Source organism: Triticum aestivum, chromosome 7D, assembly GCF_018294505.1.
Source record: "Triticum aestivum cultivar Chinese Spring chromosome 7D, IWGSC CS RefSeq v2.1, whole genome shotgun sequence".
NCBI lineage: Eukaryota > Viridiplantae > Streptophyta > Magnoliopsida > Poales > Poaceae > Triticum > Triticum aestivum.
In genome coordinates this window covers 208,169,306-208,181,985 of record NC_057814.1, presented here as the reverse complement: position 1 = coordinate 208,181,985, position 12,680 = coordinate 208,169,306, and positions in this window count along the sequence as shown.

The following is a 12,680-nucleotide window of genomic DNA, read 5'->3' as shown; positions in this document are numbered from 1 at the left end:
GATGATCGGACATGGTTTAGTTGATATGGATCGCGTGATCATTTAGATGACTCGAGGGATGTCTATCTAAGTGGGAGTTCTTAAATAATATGATTAATTGAACTTAATTTATCATGAACTTAGTCCTGATAGTATTTGCAAATTATGTTGTAGATCAATAGCTCGCGATGTAGCTCCCCGTTTATTTTTGATATGTTCCTAGAGAAAAATAAGTTGAAGGATGATAGTAGCAATGATGCGGACTGGGTCCGTGATATGAGGATTATCCTCATTGCTGCACAGAAGTATTATGTCCTTGATGCACTGCTAGGTGACAGACCTATTGCAGGAGCATATGCAAATGTTATGAATGTTTGAAAAGCTCGGTATGATGACTGCTTGATAGTTTAGTGCGCCATGCTTTACGGCTTAGAACCGGGACTTCAAAAATGTTTTGAATGCCATGGAGCATATGAGATGTTCCAAGAGCTGAAAATGATATTTCAGACTCATGCCCGTGTTAAGAGGTATGAGACCTCTGACAAGTACTTTGCCTACAAGATGGAGGAGAATAGCTCAGCTAGTGAGCATGTGCTCAGAATGTCTGGGTACTACAATCGCTTAAATCAAGTGGGAGTTAATCTTCCAGATAAGATAGTGATTGACAGAGTTCTCTAGTCACTATCACCAAGTTAATAGAACTTCGTGATGAACTATAATATGCAAGGGGTAACGAAAACGATTCCCAAGCTCTTCACGATGCTGAAATCGGCGAAGGTAGAAATCAAGAAATAGCATCAAGTGTCGATGGTAAACAGGACCACTAGTTTCAAGAGAAAGGGAACTTCAAGAAGAATGGCAAGTAAGTTGCCACTCCCAGGAAGAAGCCCAAAGCTAGACCCAAGCTTGAGACTGAGTGCTTCTACTGCAAAGGGACTGGTCACTGGAAGCGGAACAGCCCCAAATACGTGGCGGATAAGAGGGATTGCAAAGTGAACAAAAGTATATTTGATATACATGTTATTGATGTGTACTTTACTAGTGTTCATAGTAACCCCTAGGTATTTGATACCGGTTCAGTTGCTAAGATTAGTAACTCAAAACAGGAGTTGCAGAATAAGCAGAGACTAGTTAAGGGAGAGGTGACGATGAATGTTGGAATTGATTCCAAGGTTGATATGATCAACATCGCACACTCACTCTACATTCGGGATTAGTGTTGAACCTAAATAAATGTTATTTGGTGTTTGCGTTAAGTATGAATATGATTAGATCATGTTTATTGCAATACGGTTATTCATTTAAGTCAGAGAATAATTGCTGTTCTGTTTACATGCATAAAACCTTCTATGGTCATACACCCAATGTCAATGGTTTATTGAATCTCAGTCGTAGTAATACACATATTCATAATATTGATGCAAAAAGATGCGACGTTGATAATGATAGTACAACATATTTGTGGCACTGCCGTTTAGGTCATATTGGTGTAAAGCGCATGAAGAAACTCCATGCAGATGGGCTTTTGGAATCACTTGATTATGAATCATTTGATGGTTGCGAACCGTGCCTCATGGGCAAGATGATTAAAACTACGTTCTCCGGAACAATGGAGCGTGTAAGTGCATCTAGTGCCACCCCTAGTTGGTTTTGGAGTATTGACGACAAACTTGGTTGAGGGACTAATGTGTTTGTGAGAATTGCAGGATAACACAAGTAGTAGTCCCTCATTGATTCGGTTTTCCTACCAGAGATGACCCCTAAAAATGTATGAAGACATTGAAGACAATGGTGGTCTATGAAGATATTCTCAATGAAGATTATGACTCGAGAAGGCATTCACGTGAATACTATGGAGTGCGAAGACATAGTTGTTTCGTAGTTTCCTTTTCTTCTTTGTTGAGTCATAGGAACCACCGCACTGTTAAGTGGAGTCCAAGTGAACAAAGTCAGAGTGACTGAAGTGATGTTCAACCAAACCCTATATCTTCGAGCAAAGACAATGAGAGCAAATCTTATCCAGAGTTGGATGAGTCAGCTTTACTTGCAGCCCAAGTCAAGCTGCCGCGTGTGTTTGAAATCTGACCGTTGGACACATGTCAGTTCCTTAGTGACCCAGGGTCATTTTGGACAAATCATGACGGGTTGCCTCCTGACTATAAATAGCCCACCCCCTACACCATAAATTGGTGGCTTCTCAGAGTTAGGGCACGGCTTTTGTTGTTTGAGAGCAACCCACCTCCGAAGCATTTGAGAGAGAGATCCTTCCGAGGACAAAGCCCAAAACACCCAGAGCCAAAGAGTGTTAGCAATCACTGAAGTCTTTCTGTCCGCATGATCTGAAGACTTATTACACTTGAGGACTGTGAATCCTCTAGCCGGTTAGGCGTCGTGTTCTGAGCATCCAAGAGTCATTGTGGATTTCCGGTGAACAAAGTCTGTGAAGGTTTGGAAGTCCACCTTGAAGACTTACCAGAGTGATTGGGCGAGGACTAAGTGTCCTTAGCTCAAGGGGAATAAGGTGAAGACGCGAGCTTCTGAGTTGAATCTCAGCCTCCCTAACCAGACGTACAATTGTCACAGCAACTAGAACTGGTCCAAAAAATCCTTGTCCTCACCAAGCAATTGGTTCTATCTCTTACCTCTGCTTACGTACAGTTTGTCTTCGTGAAGTCATTGCCTGCTTGCATGATCTGATTGACTTCACTGTGTGAAGACTGTTGTTGTTTGGCTTCATACTATCTTCCATCCTGATCCATACTACCTAGCTGCTAATAGTGTTCGTGCTTTCACTTCATTGCTTACTTGACTATGGCTTGTCTAGTGTAGTCTACCTTCCGCTGCATATCAATAGGTTCATTTATATTGTTTGTCTTGGAAACTCCCATGTTTTGAAAGACTTTCATAAAAATCGCCTATTCACCCCTCTAGTCGATAACTAGCACTTTCAATTGGTATCAGAGCAAGGTGCTCCCTTGTTCTGTGTGATTCGGTTTGACCACCTGGAGTCTTAGCTATGTCGACTACAGGGATAATCAAAGTCTCCGCTGCGTGCCCTGTCTTTGATGGCACTGATTACCCCTGCTGGAAGAATAAGACGTGCATGCATCTTGAAGCCATTGATGTCGACCTCTGGTATGTCGTCAAGAACGGCGTTCCCAAGACCAATGAAGGTGTCACCCCTACTGATGTCAAATAGTTCATTCAACTGGATTCTATTGCCAAGAACATCATCTGTGGTCATCTGACCAAAGGACAGTATGGTCGTGTGAGTGCTCTGGAAACTTCGAAGCTAGTCTGGGACTGGCTCTCCAAGGTCAATGAAGGCGTCTCAACCTAGAGAGACTAAAGGATCAGTGTCCTTCGCAACCTCTTCAACCGCTTCAAGAGAAATGACAATGAGAATGTCCAGCTCACATTTGATCACCTCACTGGTATCACAAATGAGCTCCGCGCACTCGGCGCCACTGAGATCACCAAGCATGAAATCGTCTAAACACATCTGAGATTGCTTGACAGCTCATTCGACACCCTGGCCATGATGATTCAAGAACACCCTGACTTCAAGACTCTTGATCCGTCTGGCATACTTGAGAGGCTCAACACACATGAGTTCCAGCAATCTGAGAGAAGAGATATCTATGGTCCCAACTATGGCCGAACTCACGCTTTGAAGGCAAAGGTTGTTTCCTCTTCTGAAGAAGAATCTGACGCTGTTCTGAGGATCCTGAAGACATTGGAAAGGAGCTTTCTATGCTTATGAAGAAGTTCCAAAAGTTCACCAAGAAGAAAGGCTTCAGAAAGTTTTCAAGATCCAGCTCAAGAAATGATGAAGCTTCCACTCGTGATCACAAGAAAAGAACATGCCACAAGTGCAAGAAACCTGGTCACTACATCTCTGAGTGTCCACAGTGGGACAATGAGACCAAGAAGAAGAAGAAGTGCAAGGAATATGATTCTGATGACAAGAAGAAGAAATCCTCAAAGTCTTCTTCCAAGTCTTCGTCCAAGTCTTCATCATACAAGAAGAGCTCATCTGGCAAGGCTCGTGCTTTTGTTGGCAAGGAGATGGATTCAGAGGAGGAGTCTGCTTATAAGGAGGCAGAGGTGGAGTCTGAGGAGGAGTCCGACTCTGGCGTTGCAAGTCTGGCTCTAGCTACAGCCTACGTTGCCAAGTCCATCTTCAACGCTGAAGACAATGGCTCTGTCACCAACGCTGATGCTAATGACAAGGACGACTCTGCTCCCACTTACTGCCTCATGGCACGCGGTGCCAAGGTAAACTCACGCGATGCTTACTTTCAAACATCAAGTGAAGATGACTCCGAATGTGAATCTAAACCTAGCTACAAAACACTTGCTAAAGTTGCAATTGAACAACAGAATGCCATGGAACATATTCAAAAATTGCTAGACAAAAGCGATGACATGTTGGACGCGGAAATGACCCGATCTCAGTCCTTAATTGAAGACATCAAAAATCTTCATGTTAAGTATGAGGAACTTGAAAGTCGTCATGAAACACTCTCAACAACTCATGAAAAGCTTTCCTACGATTATCTTCAAAGGAAGCAAGAACTTGAGAACGGCTCATGAAGATCTTCAAAAAGAGAATGAGTCACTCCACGCTCAACAGATCAGCTCTGCTCAGGAAGGATTTGAACCACCATGTCTAAAATGCCTTGAGCGTGATAACGCTACCTCTGTTGCTGAATGTTCTACTGCTGCTACCGTTGCAATATCTTCAACTGCTGATGTGGTAACTAACCCCTCTACTGAGGATGCCACTACTATTGCTGATGAGAATGCCAGGTTGAAGACATTGCTTGAGACAGGAGTGTACAAAAGTCTCAAAGGGAATCAAACACTATGTGATGTCCTCAAAAAGCAGATTCTGAACCGAAACCCTAGGAAAGAGGGTGTTGGGTTCGAGAGGAAAATGAATGTTGATGGTTCTTACTGGAAGCCTGAGCAGTACCCCAAAACCACATGGGTTGCTGCAAAGGGACCTTCAGTGGATCCATCCACCCTACCTGGCTTCACTTGTGCTATCCCGATTATCATTGATGAATCCTTTGATGCAAACTATAAACTGTTTAAGAATCAGAATGGTGAAGTGTTTGCCAGGTATATTGGTACTAATTGCAGGAATGGGCCGCCTTTGAAGAAGATCTGGGTACCCAAAAGTTGTCTTGAGAATTCAGGTGAATGTCATCATGACATCACCAGGGAAGAAGACAAACCCCAGACCAAAGGCTTCATATGGTCCAAAGGCCTCATACAGACAGAGGACTCAACAGAGTCACCCTAACGCAAATCTTTTGCAGGGAAATCATACTCAGACTTATGAATATGAGCGTGTTTCGTCAAACCGCTATGTTCATAAGACCAGAAACTATTCTGCTTATTCATATGAGTATTACTCACCTCCTGCAAGGCTATTTGCTAGGGCTCCAAAGCCGAAGTTCTCAGATGCTGCACTTAGACTCATTGCTTCGAAGCCACCCCTGAAAATGTGTGTGGTTAAGAAAAACTAACTCTCTTTTGCAGGGAAAGGTCTCCAGCCGGAAATCAAAGGAGTCAGATGCTATTTCTGGGGACCTAAAACATCTTGTGGGGCGCAAGATAAAATGCCCAAATGGTCTTACTATGTATTTTGTTCCTGGTTTCCTTGACAGGCATCCTATCTACCCTAACCATGATCTGAACTTTCATAATCCACTCGTTCGTCAAATGTTTATGCTTCACAATACCCTTGGTGAATCCTATCCCCCTAACTGCACTATACGGTATGACACCAAAGGCTTCAGAATGGATTATGGACAGTGGATGCACTAACCACATGACTGGTGATCGAAGTCTTCTCATGGACTCAACCTTACGTCCATCTGACAAGAGTCACATCACATTTGCTGACACTGGTAAAAGCAAGGTATTGGGTCTAGGTAGAGTTGCAATCTCAAAGGATCAGCACATGGATAAAGTGATGCTTGCTGAATCCTTGGTTTCAACTTATTGTCTGTCTCAATGCTTTGTGACTTGAACATGATTGTGATATTTGGCAAATATCGTTGCCTTGTGCTTATGGAGTCTGACAAATCTCTAGTCTTCTAAGGATATCGAAAGGACGATTTGTACATGGTAGATCTCTCAGCAGGACCACAGATGGCCGTATGTCTTCTAGCAAAAGCTTCAGAATGCTGGCTCTGGCATCGAAGGCTAGGGCATGCTGGCATGAGGAACCTGTACAATCTCTCGAAGAAGAAACATGTCATAGGCATCGAAGGCGTCAAGTTCAAGAAGGATCATCTGTGTGGTGCCTGCGAAGCTGGGAAGATGACTAGGGCCAAGCATCCCTCAGAGACAATCATGACGACATCCCAACCCTTCGAGCTGCTTCACATGGACCTATTTGGCCCTACTCACTACTCTACTCTCACTACCACTGATTGCCTATATGGCTTCGTCATTGTTGATGATTATTCAAGATACACATGGGTGCATATAATCCTTTACAAGAATGAAGTGCAGGATGTCTTGAGACGCTTCGCCAATCATGCCATGACGAACTATGGCATCAAGATCAAGCACATCAGAAGTGATAATGGCATAGAGTTCAAGAACATAGGCCTCGACACTTATCTTGATACATTGGGCATCACTCATGAGTTCTCCGCTCCATACACACCTCAGCAGAATGGCATCGTAGAGCGCAAGAACAGAACACTCATTGAGATGGCTCGGACGATGCTTGATGAGTACAAGACTCCAAGGAAGTTCTGGCCTAAAGCCATTGATACTACATGCCACGTCATCAACCGTGTTTATCTTCACAAGCTTCTAAAGAAGACATCCTATGAGCTTCTAACTGGTAAGAAGCCAAACGTCACTTACTTCAGAGTATTTGGTGCTAGGTGCTGGATCAAGGATCCACGTCACACTTCAAAATTTGCACCGAAAGCACATGAAGGTTTTATGCTTGGTTACGGAAAGGATTCGCATTCCTACAAAGTCTTCAACCTCTTTCACTATAAAGTGGTTGAAACTGTGGATGTGCGGTTCGATGAGACTAACGGATCGCAAAGAGAACACCTGCCAAATGTGCTAGATGAAGTCCCTCCTAGTGAATCAATTAAGCTTATGGGTACTGGAGAAATCATACGTTCACAGGAACAGGCTGAAGAGGAACTTACCATTTCTATGCCTAATCAACCTGAAGACACAGCTCAGCCTAAAGCCAATGCTGAAGAAGAAGACAATGGTCAGCAAGTGCAAAATTTTTGTCCAGTTCATCCTCGTGTTGCAAATGAAGTACAGATTGAGAAGATAATTGATAGCATCAATGCACCTGGTCCACTCACTCGTTCAAGAGCAACACAGCTAGCAAATTTCTGTGGGCACTTTGCATTTGTCTCTATATCTGAACCCAAGAAAGTTGCTGAAGCCTTCATGGAACCTGAATGGATTCAAGCTATGCAAGAAGAGCTTCAACAGTTCGAGCTGAACAATTTGTGGGAATTAGTCAAGCGTCCTGACCCTCGCAAGCACAATATCATTGGCACCAAATGGATCTATCGCAACAAACAAGATGAGCATGGTCAAGTTGTCAGAAACAAGGCTCATCTCATTGCTCAAGGATACACTCAAGTTGAAGGGATTGACTTCGATGAAACATTTGCTCCGGTGGCTAGACTTGAAGCCATTCGCATACTGCTAGCCTATGCCAACCATCACAACATCCTTCTATATCAAATGGATGTGAAGAGTGCCTTTCTCAATGGCAAGATTGAACAAGAAGTGTATGTTGCACAACCACCTGGCTTTGAAGATCCAAAACATCCTGATATGGTATACAAGCTCAACAAGGCATTGTATGGTCTCAAACAAGCCCCTACACTACAAAAAAAGACACATCTGTGACCTTTTAGGCCGAACGAAAAAAAATTATGTCATACTTATGACACTTCTATGACGATAATTGTGACAAAACCCGGTATCATCATAGATGTGGTGGGCTCCTACTTCTATGACACAAAATCATGACAGAAAATGGGCATTTCATCCTGGGCGGGCAGGAGACGCAGCTGCATGACATTCTTTGGGCCGTCCATGACGGAAAAAACTGTGGGAGAAGCAAGGGCGAGGAAAATTTCAGGGAGTTCCCGGTTACGGTGGGTGGTCGGGGGTCAAGCGATGCGCGTTTCTCTCGTACACGCATGCGCGTGGGTGCGAGGAGTTGGGCTGTAACTGAACCCGAGCGAGGCGTTGGGCTCTAACTGAACCCGAGTGATTGCACTGCAGGCTACGCGTTACTGAACCCGAGCGATCGATCGATGGCTGTTAACTGAACCTGATCGAGCGATTCCTTCGGTACTGCTGCTAACTAAAGCCGATCGATGCTACCTCTGGATGAACAGTGAGCGTTGCTAGGGGGGTTTGGATGAACAGTTCCCGGTGGGGGTGGATGAATAGGACCCCGTGGTGTTGCCTCTGGATGAACAGGACCCCGATCGATTGAGCCGGTTGGGGCTGGATGAACAGGACCCAGTGGAGGGCTGGATGAACAGGATCACCGCGTGGAGGGTTGGATGAACAGTAGACGGTGAGGGCTGGATGAACATTAGCCCGTGGAGGGGTTGTTGAACGGGAGCCCGTGGAGAGGGCTGGTTGAACAGTAGCCGGTGGAGTAGCGCGCGGTGGAGGCTGGATGAACAGGAGCCCATGGATGAACAGTCGCAGGTGGATGCTGGAGGAGGTCAACGGTGGATGAACAGTAGCCCGTGGAGGCTTGAGGGGGTCGACGGTGGAGATGAACAGTATCCCGTGGAGTCCCACTTTGCGGTACGCCACACCCCTACCGATGAACAGGACCCCCGTTTCGACCGTAGCGCTCCAACACAAGTGTGTGGCAGAGAACATATAGCCCATTTGCGATTTGGAAGAATGTACAGCCCATTTTTTAATTCTAATGGAATTTACTACAGCCCATTTACAGTTTGTTAAAAGTACAGCCCATTTTCTAGCTAGGACAACAATTAATAATTTCAACCAACCGCTCAAAACAGAATTCAAAAAACATTCCCACATTTTTATGGGATCCAAAATATTTTTATCCGAAATTTCTAGTCAGATTAAATATAATTATAAAATAAAGTTGTATTACGTTAAAATCCAACGAAATATTGCGCGCGCAACAAGTAATGAAATTAAAATTTTCAAATTCCAATAATAATATATTTTTTAAACTAATTACGCGTTTGGTGCATTTTTTTATAGTTACTACCCAGTTATTATAATTACATCCCATTTATTATTTCTTAAAGTCCATTTTCTTGTTAAGCCTAATGCATACCTCCTAGGAATGTTTGCAGCCCAGCGGGGCGGAGAATAACAAGTTGACCCGGATATTGTGTACAACTGTCGGCCCAGTTGCATTGCTGATGTTGAAAAAAGGCCTGTGTAGTACAGTACAACCTAACATGGCTACTCAGCCCACATTCAGCGACGCCAGAAAGGCCCAAACAAGGCTTCTGTACAACTTTTTGAAGTCATTGAGCTCAGTTAGTAACTTAAGAAAAAAGCTAGATTACAGTGGAACCTAATTAAATGATGTCACGAGCAAAGAAATAATTCAACGGGTCCCACTTGTGCGTGTGTGCATGTGTGTGTGTGTGTGTGAGAGAGAGAGAGACACCCATCGGTCGATGCTCGTAAATACATCTTTCAGCCATATGCATTGCTGATGCTCAGTAAAAACTAATATAGTTGACACAATCATATAGAACATCATAGCACACTGAACTTGCATACAAAAAATCACGCAGGCGGCACAATCAGGATGGAAGCAGTGGATCGCTACGGGTAGGGCTATGTTGAAACCAACGAACTCGTACATAACGGTTCATCGTCTTTATCAATGACGGGGAAATATCTTGAATGCTGTGCAAAGAAAACAGACAGACAACACAATAATTTCTGCTAGCACATTAAGTTGACGTACAACCCTTTCTAAAAAAAGTTCAGGTACAAAATTAGAATAGGTCACAATCAAATGTATTGGCACATCAGTGCTTCACACCCATTGAGGGAGTCCTAGATTAAGGGGTCCTCGGGCGTCCGACCTGTTAGCCATGGGCTGGACTGATGGGCTGTGAAGATACGAAGACTGAAGACTGCACCCGTGTCCGGATGGGACTCTCCTTGGCGTGGAAGGCAAGCTTGGCGGCCGAATATGTAGATTACTTTGTTTGTAACCGACCTTGTCTAACCCTAGATCCTCCAGGTGTCTATATAAACTGGAGGACTTAGTCCGGAAGCAGAGATACTCATGACCATAGTCATACAGGCTAGACTTCTAGGGTTTAGCCATTACGATCTCGTGGTAGATCAACTCTTGTAATACTCATATCCATCAAGATCAATCAAGCAGGAAGTAGGGTATTACCTCCATAGAGAGGGCCCAAACCTGGGTAAACATCGTGTCCCCTGTCTCCTGTTACCATCGACCTTAGACGCACAGTTCGGGACCCCCTACCCGAGATCCGCCGAATTTGACACCGACATTGGTGCTTTCATTGAGAGTTCCACTGTGTCGTCGACAACAGGATCGATGACTTGCCTCGTCCTTAAAGACAATATTACTACCAGAGGAGAACTGGCCCCAGGCCAAACCATCCGGTTGGGCAGCTTTACCATGACCGCCCGTTCGGCCGTTAAGCCGACGATGACCTCTCGGGCCATCGAAAATCCTCTTCATATCGACCCCAAACACTCCAAGCAGATGGATCCGGCAGAGTTTTCATCTTTAAACGAGCTCCTTGATTGTATCGCCGCCCTGGGAATCGCCACAGATTACGATCGGATAGGGCTCAAACCCGACCAAAGAGAAATCAAATCTCCACCAATCACCCACCAGATAGCGGTAGTCGAGGAGCAAGACGGCGACTCTTCCCCTATACTGAAGATGGACTACGTCCGGATCGCCAACCCTACAGAGCCGGATACCCACCCGCAAAAGGAGGTGACCGGCCTTCCGAACATAGAATCGGATGGGGGGCAAAGGCAACCAGAAGATATTCCGAAGCCCGGACTGTTAAGTCTAGAAAAACTTCAGACTCCGGATCATCGATCGGGTCAGGGTCCAGATCCAATTCGACCCACCCACCCAGACATAAGCGCTCTCACGAGCATACAACAGCAGTCTAAGGAAACGGTCCACCACTTTTGGGCCAGATTCCTCCTTGTCAAGGACAATGTTAAAGATTGCCGCAACGAGGACATGATATCAACGTTTCGCAACAATTGCACGAACGAAGGAATCCTCAACGCCATTAATTGCCGCCGCATACTACACTTCGCTGACTCGGCAACTATCGTACAGAAGTACAGCGCAATGGAAAGCGCCTGGAGGGATCATGCAGCTTGTTGGGAGCCATCGGTCCCAACTCAACCACTGGTCCAGACGAGAAGGGCGCATCCCCGTGACGCGCCCAGTCCAATAGCCAAGAAATACAAACCCATTACGCGGCGCGGAACCGTTCTGGAGGGATGGCTCGATGGCCCATGCAAAATACGCACAACACCGGATACCATACCAACCCACATCCTTAGAGCATGTTGGATACTCCGGCAGGTAGCCAAAAGCGGCGAGGACATCCTGATACGTCTCCAACGTATCTATAATTTTGATTGCTCCATGCTATATTATCTACTGTTTTGGACATTATTGGGATTTATTATTCACTTCTATATTATTTTTGGGACTAACCTATTAACCGGAGGCCCAGCCCAAAATTGCTGTTTTTTGCCTATTTCAGAGTTTCGCAGAAAAGGAATATCAAACGGAGTCCAAACGGAATGAAACCTTCGGGAACGTGATTTTTAGGAAGATTATGATCCGGGAGACTTGGACCCTACGTCAAGAAACAAAAGAGGAGGCCACGAGGTAGGGGGGCGCGCCCACCCCCCAGGGCGCGCCCTCCACCCTTGTGGGCCCCCTGTTGCTCCACCGACGTACTCCTTCCTCCTATATATACCTACGTACCCACAAACGATCAGATACGGAGCCAAAAACCTAATTCCACCGCCGCAACCTTCTGTACCCACGAGATCCCATCTTGGGGCCTGTTCCGGAGCTCCGCCGGAGGGGGCATCCATCACGGACGGCTTCTACATCAACACCATAGCCTCGCCGATGAAGTGTGAGTAGTTTACCTCAGACCTTCGGGTCCATAGTTAGCTAGATGGCTTCTTCTCTCTTTTTGGATCTCAATACAATGTTCCCCGCCTCTCTCGTGGAGATCTATTCGATGTAATCTTCTTTGTGCGGTGTGTTTGTTGAGACCGATGAATTGTGGGTTTATGATCAAGATTATCTATGAAAAATATTTGAATCTTCTCTGAATTCTTTTATGTATGATTGGTTATCTTTGCAAGTCTCTTCGAATTATCAGTTTGGTTTGGCCTACTAGATTGATCTTTCTTGCAATGGGAGAAGTGCTTAGCTTTGGGTTCAATCTTGCGGTGTCCTTTTCCAGTGACAGTAGGGGCAGCAAGGCACGTATTGTATTGTTGCCATCGAGGATAACAAGATGGGGTTTTTATCATATTGCTTGAATTTATCCCTCTACATCATGTCATCTTGCTTAAGGCGTTACTCTGTTTTCATGAACTTAATACTCTAGATGCATGTTGGATAGCGG